The following is a 14,430-nucleotide window of genomic DNA, read 5'->3' as shown; positions in this document are numbered from 1 at the left end:
CGGTGAGTTTTCATGTTGTACAAAAAGAGTTTTGAATCATAGAATCAGGGAATGTCCTGAGTTGGAAGGGACCCACCAGGATCACCGAGTCCAGCTCCTGGATCCGCACAGGACCACCCAAAACCAAACCACATGTCTGAGAGTGTTGTCCAAATGCTTCTTGAGCTCTGACTGGCTCAGTGCTGGGACCACTTTCCTGGGGAGCCTGTCCCAGTGCCCAACCACCCTCTGGGTGAAGAACCTTTTCCTAACACCCAGCCTGACTCGCCCCTGTCCCAGCTCCACGCTGTTAAGGGATTCTTCTCTCAGAATGAGGAGCTGAGAAAGTATAGAAAAACCCTGCAACCACCAAACCCAGATCTTTTTTTTTTTCTCTCCCTATTTCTAAACTCACAGGTGTCATTCATTTAACATTTTCAAATATGACTTTGCCATTATGAGCACTGGCAATTTAAAAGCAAACTGGCTCTCTGCTGTGAGTCCGTATTTTTATATAATTGCGTATCTCAGCGAGCAAAGAGTATAAGGCTTGTCGTGTGGCACTGCACAATCCTTTTCCCCTTGTGTCCCCTCTGAAGGCTGCAAAGCTCGGCTGGACTGAGTGTGCCTAAGTCCTGCCGTGATGCTAGCAGCATTCATTAGAAACCCCAGTGCTGATACACCTTATCATTTATGTTCTTTCTGGGCAGATCACTAAACTGAGGCCCATTGATTTTGACTCAAAGGGTGCAGTGCACCACCTACTTCCCGATATTAAACCATCTTGGCTATATCCCACTGCCGTAGGTTGCTACAATGTCTTTTCTTGTCTTAGGGTTTTTGCTTCTGTTGACAGGCTGTAATTTCTGTTGGCATGCCATAATTCCATTGCTGAGTCCTTTGGTGACAAAGTTATTTTTAAGAGTAGTAAGAGTCTTTACAAAATATCGCAGGAAAGGGATTTATAGAATTTTCATTGCTGTGTTCTCAAGATCTTGCCCCTTCCTGTCCATTCTGCTAAATTTGTTTGGACTTTAGCTTCTTGACCAACTGATGAACTTGGGAGGCACTGGGTTGCCTTCGTAACGATGTACTTGCAGTGCAGACCTCAAATGGTCAGAAGTAGACTGAAAAATGATAGGTTTGTCCTAACAACCTTGGTTTCTTTTTCAAAATAATGGTTCTCTATCTTTGGATCTTATTTTATTTTGTACTTGTGTTTGAATTTTGGTGATATTTGTTTTCACATTTTGTTCCAGAATCCTAAGAAACTTTTTTTTTTTTTAACAATAGCTGAGATTCTGATATCTGTTTGCTGGGCCATTAAAGAAATCCACAACATTTGCTTGTAGGAAAATCAAAGGTTGACAGCATATCTGCTCCACTGATGTTTCCACAGCTCATATTCCAACGTTCTCTTTTAATGTAGCCCATGGATGATACACTGCTTTAAATTATTTATATTGCACACTTCATTCCCCAACACTTTTTAGTTCACTTTGAGGTAGAGTCCAGTGAAAGGTCTGGAGAGCCTTTCTGAAAAATCAATAGCTCTGCGATCCAAGCCGTAATAATTAAGCAAGGGTAATTAAACGATCAAGCAGCTAACTTAGTCCGTCTTGACAAAGTGCCCTTTTGTCTTGTAAAGGTGAGGCTGTTAATGCATGCGGGGATGAAGAGTTGCAGCGAGGTGGCCCTTCCTGGAAAGCGTCCCTCCCAGCTGCCGGTGGTGGGGTACCTGCAGACATCCCCATGCAACACGTGGGCTTGCTTAATCTGGATTTGGGCCAGCGGGCAGGTTTGGGTAATGCATTGCCAGCTGAGACAGCGACAGCACTGCAAAATGTGTTTGCAGGCTGCGGTGCAGGATCCGGCCCTGGTGAGGGGCTTGTTGCCGGCTTCAGCTGCTCTCTCTAATTGGGATCACACTGATGGGTTGCAGAAATGATGCTCCCAATAGGCCGGAACGAGCTTTCCTAAGAAAAGCTGGAATCACGTCTCTCAGCATGGTAGTCTGGCTGATGCGAAATAAAAGGTATGTTTGTCAGTTTTGTGTCACGCTTCCTCCCTCGCCTCCCGCTGGGGAGCAGGGCTGATATGATTAGAAGCAGCTCAGGCATGCCTTTTGGATTGCCTGCAGCAGTGCTAGCAGTTTTTTTGGTTTCCATTTTTAAAGCTGGGCTTGGTTCCTTCCAGTTCTCCACTTCCATCACTCTTCTGAAGGTTGCTCAGCCTGCTGAATGCATACAGCTCTTGGAGAAATGCTAAAAATAACCCCAGGTTTCTGACTCTGGTCACAAACCGAGGAGCGAAAATATTTAGCGAGAAGTATCTTGGATGTTTAAGCAGCAGACAGCAGTGTTTGCAAATAATCCTAAAAAAATATAAGCAAGGATTGATCTGGAAAGTCAGAATAAGGGTTTCTGTGGGTTGGGAGCCTGGAGAAGTGGAGGAATGGCTGTGATTATTATGATGGCCAGGAGGGGTGCAAGCTGGAGGGGTGAAAATCACAATGATGTTTGCAAATGTGACACAGCGCCTTGGCGTTCGTGCACACTGTATATGCTGTGCATGCCTTCAGTATATGGCACGAGAAGTGGGAGAAATGACTCAACAAGTCCCAGGTAGGTGATGTTGCAGTCTGTGGGAAACATACAGGATCCCAAGGCAGGCAAAAGGCCAAATATCTCCATCCCCAAACGCCTCCTCAGGGCCTGGTGGAAGTGGGACTCGAGGGCTCTGCTTTTCTGGTTTCCTTCTGGGGATGTGTTTTCCATGAAGCACTGTGCTCTTTTCTTTTTGCTGCTTCTGAGATGAGAAATCAGAGCTTTTCACTGAAAACAGACCCGTGTGTGTGTGCATGTGAGCATCTGATTAGCTGCGAGGCTGATTTTTTCTCAAGTAAGAGCTTGTAAGGAAATTTTCAACCACCTCTCCACAGCCTAATTTGGGAAACCCGAGCTCTCAGCTCTACAATTTCTCCGACAGTGAGCGCTGCACTTACTCTTTTATGAAAGCCTTGGCTGGGAAACGCATCTTGGATCCAACTTCCCCCAAGTGTGTGTGATCGCCACTGGATGGTACCGCAAGCACTTTGCCAGGTGGCAGCCAAATTCTTTGTGTACCACCTGCCTTTGCCACCGGGGCCACATTCAGGCTTCCCCTTAATTTGTTAAAATGGCTTTGTTAGGGCTTTGTCCTTTGGAAATCCCAGCAGCGTCTGGACCTCCGTTAGCTTTCTTTAGCAGGGTTTGTGGCCCAGAGGGAGGTGTTGGGTGCCTTATTTCCCTTCACAAGCCCTCGTCTGTGCAGCGTGCCGGTTGTCTTTGGCCTGCAATAAAGGAGCTTGTGGTGCAGTGGGCATCTAGTTTAACGCTGCTGGGATTATGATAAATGTTGTGTGATGCTAAATTAGGTCTGCCAAGGATTGATACGACTTTTATCCCGTTTTTTAAATACATATTAAAGTGTCTCTGCTGTAGAGCTGCTTCCTTTGACAGATTTATGGGTGCATTTGGGAATAATGGTGCCGTATGATGATTATAAAACTATATAAAGCGTTCTTTATTGTTCATTACCATTGCTCTGTATTAACTCGTGATTATCTCCTGATGCATTGCAGTTGCAAAATCCAGGCCACACCATACGAGAGCCTGAACAATCTGATCTCATTTGGAGATGAGGCGGTTTGGGGAGGAATACGCTATCGCTTGGTTTTATGCAGAGGCAACGGGCTGTCTTCTTCCAGCAGCTTCCACAAACACTAGGAACGAGTGCTGGGAGGTTTTTCTATGGGCTGTGGGCGACTCCCGTGCAATGCAAGTTGCAGATATGTGGAGGTGTCCCAGACTCATTGACAGGGCAGTGGGATTCCTCAGCCTGCTTGGCTCAAAACCCCTTCAGGGACCTGAGCAGTTGTTATAGCCAAAGAAAATGCCCCTCCTACAAGGAGGTGGCGTCAGTGGCACTTCTAAACCTAGCAGGCTTCAGTGACAAACACAATTGCCTTTGTCAGCTCTTATCGTGCTGTATTTTGATATAAAGGTACTTGAAAAAATATGTTAGAACTGCGTTAGGTGGAGCTGAGCTCTTTTGGATGCCTAGCTTCACTGACGAGAATTAAACAGCCAAAACCTCTTGTCCTGAGCACCTCAAAACCTGCAGTTCCTGGCATGAGGCGAATCCCAGAGACGCACATGAAAATAACTTCCGTTGCCTTCAGAAGTCTTGGGATAATGCCATCAGCACCCCAGCTGCTCTTCCTCCCGCTGGTGAACACACATACGTGGAAATTGCCTCCTGATTTTCTGAACATCAAACTCGCATCAATTAAATACCACAGCGTGCTGGGATCACTCTTTCGCTGCTCATGGCTTTTGTTTTTGTGTCAGACATCTGGCTCTGAATGCAGCACCAGTTTGATTTTTTAGCTGCTCGTGTCTTTCTGAGTGACATAACCCCTGTCTCAGATGCCGTCCCCTGAAGTCAGGAGTGCACGTCTGAGCCTCGTGGCCATGCGTGCAATGGCAGTCCGATTGCATTTCGTGTGGCTAGTCGATGATAACATTTTATTGAATTGGTGCATAGATTAAATCCCCTCAGCCATGACAATTAAATAGGAAAAAATGTGTATGCCATTTATAGGGATAATATTTAATCAGAAATAGACAAGAACATGAGTCACCAGCTCAGAAACAAACCCAGTCCTGATATAAATTCAATTGAACTTGTTCCAGCTGTTTGCAGCAAAAAAAAGTAGCATTTTTCACAGATGCGACAACAGCAAATGAGCCCAGTTTAATTTGTTCAAAAGCCGAACTTTTAGGGCATTTAAGGACCCCGTGTCACCATTTATTGAAGGTGGCTGGGGAAAACAAATAGGCAGCAGCAAAGGCCAGTCACTTGCTGGGAAGGTGCTGAGCAATGTAGGGCTTGTGGATATGGCACCCAGTGTCCGTGGAGCTGAAACCGCTGCCGGAGGCGTGTGCTTCATGCAGGTGGGGGCCAGGCTGAACTCATTGCACCAAAAGCAGGAGGGAGTTTCTCATTGCATCTTTGCTCCTGTTTTCAGGGTAGCTAAGAATTGCAAGTGAGCATGTGCTAGGACCCCACTAGCAGCATCCCCCAATCCCCAAGATGCCCCCCAAAATCACGGATCATCAATTAATTCCTTTTAAATCTGCTCACTGTGCTCTGCCGCTTCCAAACTTCAGTGATTAAAGTGCCTTGTGGTCCCAAGTACAAAAGTGTAAGTAGGAGCCAATCTTTGTGTCAGTGACCTTAGGACTTTTCCAAAATTAGTATTACGTTAACTTGACAGGGTCTTTTGCCCTCATAAACCCATGTTAAGTGAGGTTAATTATCCCGTCCTTTCATTCTTTACTAACCCATTTCCTCTCACCTGCCCGAACTGATTTTGGCTGACAGGCCTTTGTGCGCCATTCCACTTAACCACTTTAAGACTGGGTCCTGTATTCGTTTTACTCTGGCCCCATGAGACCTGGCTGTATTCCAGGCAGTGCTGAAAAATCAATGCTGATTTTGCTGAGTGCCCCTTGGCCACCTCTTTTTAAAATTCTTGGCTATAAAGTAAGTAGAATTCTGCTCTTAATATGTCTGGCTTGAGTAAATGAACTGGTCCGTCCTGGCTGGGAAAGAGAAACATTAGTTTCACCTGCCTAGACATTTACCTCAACGAATGGCTCAAGGAAGTTCCAGCGTGGATCAGCTAATGACACCAAAATCAGCCACTTTGCTAAAAAGACAGGAAAATGAATTTACGTCCTCAAGGAGACCTTGTGCATCCACGTACGCCTCAGTAAAGAAGGTACACACACATTTACTCGAAGGAAACACTCAATCACCATGTTCTACAAGCCAGAGCATGAATGGCAGTGTATAAAGAAGTGACACGTGGGAGCGCATTGGATACAGCATCACCGCTCCCGGGGCAGTGGCAGTGTGCTGTTATTTACCAGTCCTCTTGGTTTTCTCTGCAGAGATGCATTTCCAAAAAGTGCAAGACGAAAAGATCTAGAGCTATTTAATTTGCTGTTGCCTCAAAGATGGGGAAGAAAAAGCCCTAAGTGTTCTTCTGCGAGGGGAAGGTAAGAAAAATCAGCATCCAGCAAGTGGGGAGGGATGTCAGCTGATTCCCTCTCCGGAGAGATATCTGCACCCCAAGATGGGAATGCAGTTTGGGTAGACATGCCTGAGATCCTTTTACACGTGTAGTTTGAGCACTGGTGGTCCCGATGCTGGAGCTGCATAGAGTGCAGTGCTAAGTAACCTGTTAAATAATAGTATTTAAGGCCGTGGGGTTTCTTAGCCTTGCTGCGAATATTATAGTTTGAAAGAATAAAACCTGGATATATGATTTATTTGCAACATTTAGCATGTGCGTCAAAAAAGAAATGGTCCTTTTTCAGCTTGGGCTCTTTGCATGCCAGCTAAGCTTGTCTCCTGACCTTGAAACCCAAGGAAAATGGGTTTCTGTGGTCATCAATCATTCTTCTGCAAATGAACAGGCCCTCACGAGTGCTAGGACAGCAGCAGGACGGGCAATATTCTCCGGGCTGTAAGACTGGCACGTTTATTGTGTGAGAGGGAAATAAAAGGTAGGCTGGCAGCCGAATGATGCCTGCAATAAGTGAAATAAAACAGAGAAGATTTTGGTGGGGCTGGCTCTGGCGAAGCCAGAGTTAGGAAGTGCCCTGGTAAGCCGTTGTGCAGCAGTGAGCTGCCAGTGCTGTTCGTCTTCATTCAGTTCAGTTCATCCTGTTCCTTCACCTTTCCCACAGCACAATGCAGGTGTTTCAGTGATGAGATCTGCTCGGCATCGCCTTGCCTCCTCCGCATCCTCCCCACTGGACCACGGGGCGCTCAGAGTGACAGCAGGCTGGAAGGTGACGTGCAGGGGAAAGCCAACCACACTCATCTTTCTTGGCCAAGAAGTCCACTAAGGTGTGCCTTTTCCTAATGACTTTTCTTACGACTTTGTCGTTATCCCAAAAGTCAGCAGAGTCTCATCTAAACGTAATGCTAGGGGAAAACTGTAGCAAATCAGGTCCCTTCTACAGCAGTTTTGTGACGAGCTCAGTTATAGCCAAGCTACAGCTTTGCAGCAGGTGCTCAAAATACTATAGGTGTAGCTGTTGTGAAAGAACAGGCCTCAGCTGAGGGTGAACAATACATTATTTTCTCCTGTAATGCTAGCAGCAGATTTCAGAGAGCGGGGCTGCTCTCTCTAGAAAAAAAAGGGAAAAAGCAACACAAAGCCAAGCAGCAGACAGGGCAATGTCGGTTCCCGGCTGAGGGCACGTAGGTCGCGTTTAAGACGTCAAGGGGAACTTGGGAGATTTATGTTCAAGCCTCTCCACAAGCCACTTTCTGCGTGTCCATGAACAGGTCCTTTAACCTTCCTGTGTTTCAGTGACCTGTTTGTAAACTGTGGATATTTTTGCTTAATTGGAGCTCGCTGATGCCAACGGATTTCTTTGCTGTGACCTCAGCAGGCATTGCTCATATCCTCAGGCTGTGGGCTCTTCAGGAAGGATTATATATATACATATATTTGACTTACATGTACCCTGTATGTTTTTGTACAGCATCTTGCACAGCACTGTCACAGTGCTACCACGTGGGCTCTTTATGTGCTACCAGAGAACACCTTCCAGTGTGTAAAATACAAAGATATCACTTTTCCTCTATTCTCTCTGTGTCGTTTACTTTTACTGGGAAACTGAAGAGTGAATTGGTTCGTAGCATGCGTGTCTGCACGTGTGCATGCACATGGAGCATCACGGTCAGAAACTGGGGAGCCCTTAAGTTCCCTCTGTTAGCAGGACAGACATTAGGAGACACAGAAATGTTTGTGCTGGGCAGGCATTCCCTCACAGCCTGTGCTAAATTCCCAGGCAAGGGAATGATAATGTGTGCTTGCTTGAAAAGTCCGTGCATGCTTATGAAATGAACTGTTAGAATGGTCTTTTATCCCTGTCTGGAAGATAAAAGCTTTGCTCTTGTTGTTGGAGAAGGCCTGATTGGAAATGAGGTAGGAGCTTTTCTTTTTTCTCTTCCTTCTGCCTCTGTGTGTGTGTGAGAGAGTTGCTATGGTGAACAAAGGGTAGGAAGAACTCTTATTTTCCCCCACAAAATTGTAATCTCTTTCCTCTCGACACTGCCTATTTTCTGAGATACATATATGCATGTATATATATTTATCTGAAATAAATATATGCATGCTGACACTCAGACACACGAGTGTTTCCAGTGTTTCCAATTTAAGCAAAGCAATCTTGGGAGGACTGAATGAATCAGAAAAGACTTTGGGCGTGTAGGCATTTTAATAGCAAAATGAAAATACATCCCCCCTCTGGCAGCAAGGTGCACGTGGAGGTGCAGCAGAAAGGTGTATGAAGGGGTGTAGGGAAGGTGTTGTAGGAAACATTGCATCTTCGGCCACTGCAAGCATAAAAATGAGCAGGGATGCCTTTTCTATTTACGAAGCCACATTCGTTTGCTTGCTGTTAAAATAGACACAGAACGGTATGATCTCAATGCAGGAGGTTATAGTAAGGACAAAAGCAGGTTTTGGCCTCAAGTAAACATTGCCACAGCCAAATTTCTTTTGGGGTTTAAGCTGTGGACTGTGGCACGTTCTTCCCTATGCGGTGAGCTTGGGGAAACATCTCACCCAGCAGCAGGGTTGGGGAGATGCTCCACAAACTAAACTCATAAATGGAGCTGCCGAGAAGTTTTTGCAGCTGCAGGTGGTTTCCACTGGAGGCTGAAAAGGGGAAGGTGAAGCATTGCAGTGGCATTTCAAAATTGCCTTTTGAAATGACTTTCTGGCTCAGTCTGCATCTTTTCAAACAGCATGATTCGACTGTATCGAGTCAGAGCTGACATAATGTCATTATGAATAAATTGCCACCAGATATACCAGATAAATATGGTTAATATAAGGAACCCCTGCACACTTCTCTCCAGTGCTTGGCTTATTCTCTTTCTGGATAGGGTACACGTCCAATCACCCCATTTCTTTTCAGGAGTCAAGACTTCAGGAAGCGTATTAAAAACCAAAACATTGGAGTGCCTGGCACTTTTGAGTGAAGTATTCAAACATGGGTATGTCTGGTTCAAAATATGTCAGGCACTTGCTAAAAAACTAATGTTCTCCAGCACTTTCAGACATAGTTGACCCTGCTCTGTATGGAGAGTCTGGTCGGCAAAGTCCTTTGGTCCGTATTATCCTAGTATGTCTTAATCATGAAACACAACAAGGGTAACTGCTCCCAGTGGTAGTTAAATGTTACTGCTATGATCTTTGTTCTATGGCTCTGTGGCTTTATTATTTTACAAAGGTCAGAGTTAGTTCAGCAATTTTCTTGCCTTTATTCCAGTTAAAACCTTACCATATCTGTTTGGTCCTTGCAGTTTATTATTTGGAGCCTGGTGTCTGCTGTTGAAAGCTTAATGGAAATCCTGAGAAATATTGTTTCCCACCTATCTGTCTGAGTTTACTACTTAAAACAGTTTTGAGTAATTTCTTAGCCTGCTCTGTCCCTAATTACAGCTTTACCCAAGTATAACTTGGAGTCAAACTAAACCCTGAGGAGCTCTGCTGGTGCCCAGCTTCCTTTTGCATTTAAAGTTAAGCACAACAGGGGTAGGAGCCTCCCTTGGTTCTGCAACCATCTCAAATCATATTTTCTCAAATCGTATTTGGTTCATTCAGCCCGGGGCTTTGGACAGGTGCTGGGACTAATCTTGTCTCAGTCATAGCCTCAGCATCCTGGGAGCAAATGGCTGACTCTGCCAGGCGCTGAGGTCTGCACCTGGCAAGGACACAACCCTTTTGTAAAGGCTGCCGTGGGATAATTGCCGCTGTCGAATGCAGCCTACTGAAATCTGTGGTGACAGAGACCTGAGAAGTGCTCGGGTGCCGAAGCAGCTCTCTCTTCCCCTCTTCGCTATGCCAGGCTATGCTTTGCCACCCCGAGTCTTAGCAGCGTTTTCAAAATTAGCTTTCACCTTCTGGGTGCCTTGCTTCCATCTAATGAGCATGGCAGCTTCTTCATCGAACATCAGTGCCGGGTGCCTACTCAGCTAATTTGATTGCATTTTATGCATTAATCAAAACCCTCCATTATCTGACCTTGCCTAGGGCATAATGAAGTTGAGCGCTGGTCTCTGCTTCTCTTCTGACGACAAGGTGGGACGTTCCCATGAAGGTCACAGTCCCACATTCCCTGTGGCCCTGCCTGTGACCTATATTGCTTGGGATTCGTTTGCCCTCCATGCTATTCACAAAAGCACTGTGGCTTTTCCTTTTCACCCGCAGGGATCAGGCTCTGATATTTTGTTTCTCACCCCTTCTTTTAGGTCATCAGGTGAAACTCAAACCCTGTGGAAAGCAAACATCCCTTGGAAACTGAGAGAGTACATTTATTCAAAGGTAGGCTTGCTTCCTCATTTGTGAAATTAAAAATGCTGGAAAGTGGGCTGCAAGTTGTTATCTAGCTTCTAGTAAGGCAGCTAGATAACCTTTGTAAGATGCAAACTCCAGAAAGTACTTTGGAAAATGATGACAGACAGCAATTAATTGAACAATTAGTAAGGTATCGATTCACAATGTCTTAAAATTTCCGTTGCCATTGAACCAGCCAATTACTTCTCTTGGCAGAAGTAATGTTTGGTTCAACGTTTCCATTAAGCATACAGCCTTCACCCTGTTCTATCAATCACCCAAGCTTGGCCCTCAACCATCTCTTGCCTGACAAAAAATACACAAGCGCAGTCCTTCAGCCTTTCCACATTCATCCCTCTGCCATACAGGGTTTCGGTGGCTTTATCATGGCAGCAGTCAACATGGACAGAGGCGGTACCTTTATATAAGACCTCACCAAGGGCAGAGACCACCAGAAGCGTAAGGATGCTGTGTGGACAACTGTGTGTTAATCACATAAAAAATCCACCATTAAAAGTGCTGTTGTGAAAGAAGTTCCATATCCACATCTGCATCCACACATACACCTAGAAAATGCTTTTCTAACCTCTCCTTCTGCTTGTGCCTGGATGATCTTGCCTTAACCTAGGTGTCCAAAATAGTTGAGATGAATTATGTCCTGAAGGCAGCTGCTTTGGGTTCCTTGGCTATGAAAGGAGGTTCCTGTAGCACATCCATCGCTGCTGGCACCATGGATCTTTGAAGTTAGTTGAAATTCCCTCTGTGCCTGTCTGTTTGTCTCGTGTTTTCACCCATGACAGTCAACGGTAGGTTTTGGGGTCCCAAGATTCCCATAATTGTCCATTTTTGTAATTCCTAGCTGGGAGGGCAAGGGTAAGTTCAGTGACCTGCCTAAAGCCACGTCATGGCTGAAACCTGAACTGTGCCCACCTTCCCGGTCTGTGTAAATAAGGCTGGGCTTGGCAAAGGCTGGGGAAACCTCAGTGGACTTGGGGAAAGCTTTGACCTTGGGGAAAGCTTTGATCTTGGGCAGCTGGATTTGGAGTCCCAAAAGCTCCCCACTCAAGTCAGGGAAAACTGCTTCGTTCACACGTTTGGCTCTGAGCTGATGAATCACTGGGTGCAAATCCTTTCTGTAACCTGTTTGTGTCCCCCTCCTCTTGGTCTTAGTCTTTCTGTCTGACTAGAGAGGAGCAGATCCTTTTCACGCTAACACTATAGGGCCTTGTGTGTCTGTTGGAGCTGCTACTGAAATGTAAATATTAATTATGTAAAGAACGCATTAAAAATGCTATTAAAGCTGCAGATGGGGCAGAGTGAAGGACAAACAGTGCAGCTTTTGAACGTCTCTGGGATGGAGACAAAACTTTTGAATGCCTTTGAGAAAAGAGATTGTGTCAAAGTGTCCTTTCTCCTTTTTAAACAAAACAGATTCTTCTTTAATTCCCTTTGCTTTCTGTTTCTATTTCTGGAGCAGGCAGGTGGCCCTGCCCCCGGATAATTTCACCAAAAAGGAATCATTGTTTGTTGAGGTGGATGACATCTGATGCAATTCCAGCTTTGGCAAAATGTGGTATTTGGGGCTTTTCTTTTTTTTTCCCAAGGCAAAGTGAACCCTGGTGGTTTTGTCCAATCCCCTCCAATATGAAAGCTGTAAAAGCAAAGCCATGTCCCAGATCCCTCCTTCAGACAGCCCTGTCATACATCATATGACATGTACAAGCTGTGGTAGCCTTACTGTGGCCATACCAATGTCTCATCTGCTGTGTCTGTCTGTCCTGGCTTTTGCCAAACACACCAACCTCCCTCTCTCTCTGCTGCCCCAATCTGTCCATTCCTACCTCCTAAATTTCCCAAGTGTTCAAGGCTCGCAGCTGTCCAGACAGCACATCATATTGTAAGGTCATGCTGCCTGGCTCCTTATACTCAGGCAAGGGCCCCACAATTTGCTTCTGGCCTTTGCTTCCATCCCATTTTCTCCTCATCCCGCAGGCAGAAGCCTTTGCTCCCTCCTCTGCTCCCAAAGGGGCCCTAACAGCTCAGGAACTATAGCAGAATAAGGGCAGCGGAAATTCCGCGGTGTGCAATGGCACAGCTGGCTTGATAGGCCGAGGACAGCTATTGATCTTTGAGAGCTCACCCTGTAGCACCGCCGAGATCGTCAGCACCTCTGCAATTAGCTGCTGATCGGGGTGAGCAAAGACTGGCAGAATGAAACCCGTGATTTCTTCTGTGCAGATAAGCCACAGGTGGTTTCTTTTTCTTTTCTTTTCTTTCTTTTTTTTTCTTTCAGTTCCATAATCTCCTTTCCAGCAGCGTAATTCTGTGCTGCCTTTGAAGGTCTGCGTGTTTTTCAGTCAGTTTTTTCTTTTCTGGTTCCTGGTTGGCACTTTGCAGTTGAGCAGTGTTCCCAGGGGACAAATTTTAAGAGGGTTTGTGAGAGGGAGAAATAGAGATGTCTGAAAACTGACAGAATCCTGGCACAGATGGAATTAAAATATTTCCCTTTCGTGGGAATGCAAGATGTCAATGCAAGACTGACATCCAAGCATAACCTGGAAATTGAGACCTTATTAGCACTTCTCTGAATAGGTGTGATGGGGTGTATCCCTCTCAAGCACAGACGTATTTATTCATCTGTGTGGCTCTAAGTGGTTTGTGTGTGCCACTGACTGGTTCAAATCCAGGTCCATCTCTTTACCTACACACAGGACCCCATGTGATGTCATATCGTGATTGCTACTTCACCAAGGAACATCTTCCCCACTGTTTTACACTTCCCTGCTTGAATTCAATTTCAGAATGGATTCCTATTTTGACCCCTTGAAGAAAGAAGTGAGATTTCTATACAATAATGAAAGCAAAAAAAAAAAAAAAAAAAAAAAAACAAACAACCCGGCCTGTTTGTTCACAGGAAAAGAAAAATTAAACATCCCCTTTCACTATTTGAATTTGTTTATTTTTCTGATAATTCTTTATGTTTTTTCTGACTTTAAAAAAATATTCCACAGGCTTAATGTATCTGGTCCAAGGCCTAGGCTAGGGGAAAGGCAAGCTGCAGGGCTGAAAACAGAGAGCAGTTAGTGATGCTTTTCGACGTAATAAGGACAAATAATGTGAGTATTTTGCACACAGACAAGTCGTGGAAAAATGGATTGAGGTTCCTCACATGAAAAGAGAAGAGTTGTCATGCCGAGGGACTGACGCATGCTACATCTGAGGCAGGATGCCCTCACTTTGCTGGTTTGTACAATTTTCTGCTGGGATCCTGCTTGTTGGCTCCCATCTACCTTGAGCTTCCTCCGCTGTTGCCTGTCTTGTCGAGCACAAAGCAGTTCCATCGTGTGCCCTTCAGCAAAAGGTGGATCCTCCTCTGAGGGATTTTAGCATCTTCAATCAGCAGAAGCTTGGAGGAGAAGAGGCACAGGGAGGCAGTGCCGTGTCAGCCAGCAGGTCAGCAATGCAGCCGGGCACGCCGTTCAGGTCTCATCTCCCCTCCCGTGCTGTCTTCACAGGGCAGCAGGGCCACTGATAAAACCAATTTGGGAAATTAAGCTGTTAAATATAAATGTGATTTGGCTTTAACGGCAGTGGGAAGCTGGGGAACGGGTCAGGTCTGAGAGGACTGTGTGCAGCTACGTTTGGAAATAAATTGTTTCTATGTAACGGAAATGATGGGAGATTGCAAATAGGAAAAAAAAAAAAACAAACATTAAACCCACCAAAAATATTACAGCAAAACTCTGTATGAGCGCACACAGAGCCTGCTGGTTTGCCTTTTCATGCAGACTGTGCTTTATGCAAATAAAATTAAAAAAAAAAAGCAGCAAATCACCTTGGAGAGAATGAGCAACTAATGCACATTGAATATAAAAATCCACATGAGTTTTTTTTTTGTTTCAGAAGTTAGCAAAGGTCATTGAATCCTTTTAAAATTAATTCCCTTTTTAAAAATCCCAATTCTCCTGGATGCCATCGAA

General features: G+C 45.2%; 1 long non-coding RNA gene across 1 annotated transcript in view; it reads left to right on the top strand.

Annotated features, from left to right (window-relative positions):
* The window catches only part of LOC310898159, a 56,035-nt gene that overhangs the window by 21,266 nt on the left and 20,339 nt on the right, over positions 1-14,430 (top strand). Inside the window, exons 5-8 of the long non-coding RNA XR_014583022.1 lie at positions 5,979-6,086; positions 6,780-6,942; positions 10,366-10,438; positions 11,079-11,193. This is a non-coding gene — a long non-coding RNA (uncharacterized lncRNA). The remainder of the gene's footprint in view (positions 1-5,978; positions 6,087-6,779; positions 6,943-10,365; positions 10,439-11,078; positions 11,194-14,430) is intronic.

The sequence above is a fragment of the Anser anser genome (assembly GCF_964211835.1).
Source record: "Anser anser genome assembly, chromosome: 4".
Lineage (NCBI taxonomy): Eukaryota > Metazoa > Chordata > Aves > Anseriformes > Anatidae > Anser > Anser anser.
The sequence above is the reverse complement of the archived record's forward strand: the minus strand, read 5'-3'. Positions and strand labels throughout refer to the sequence as shown.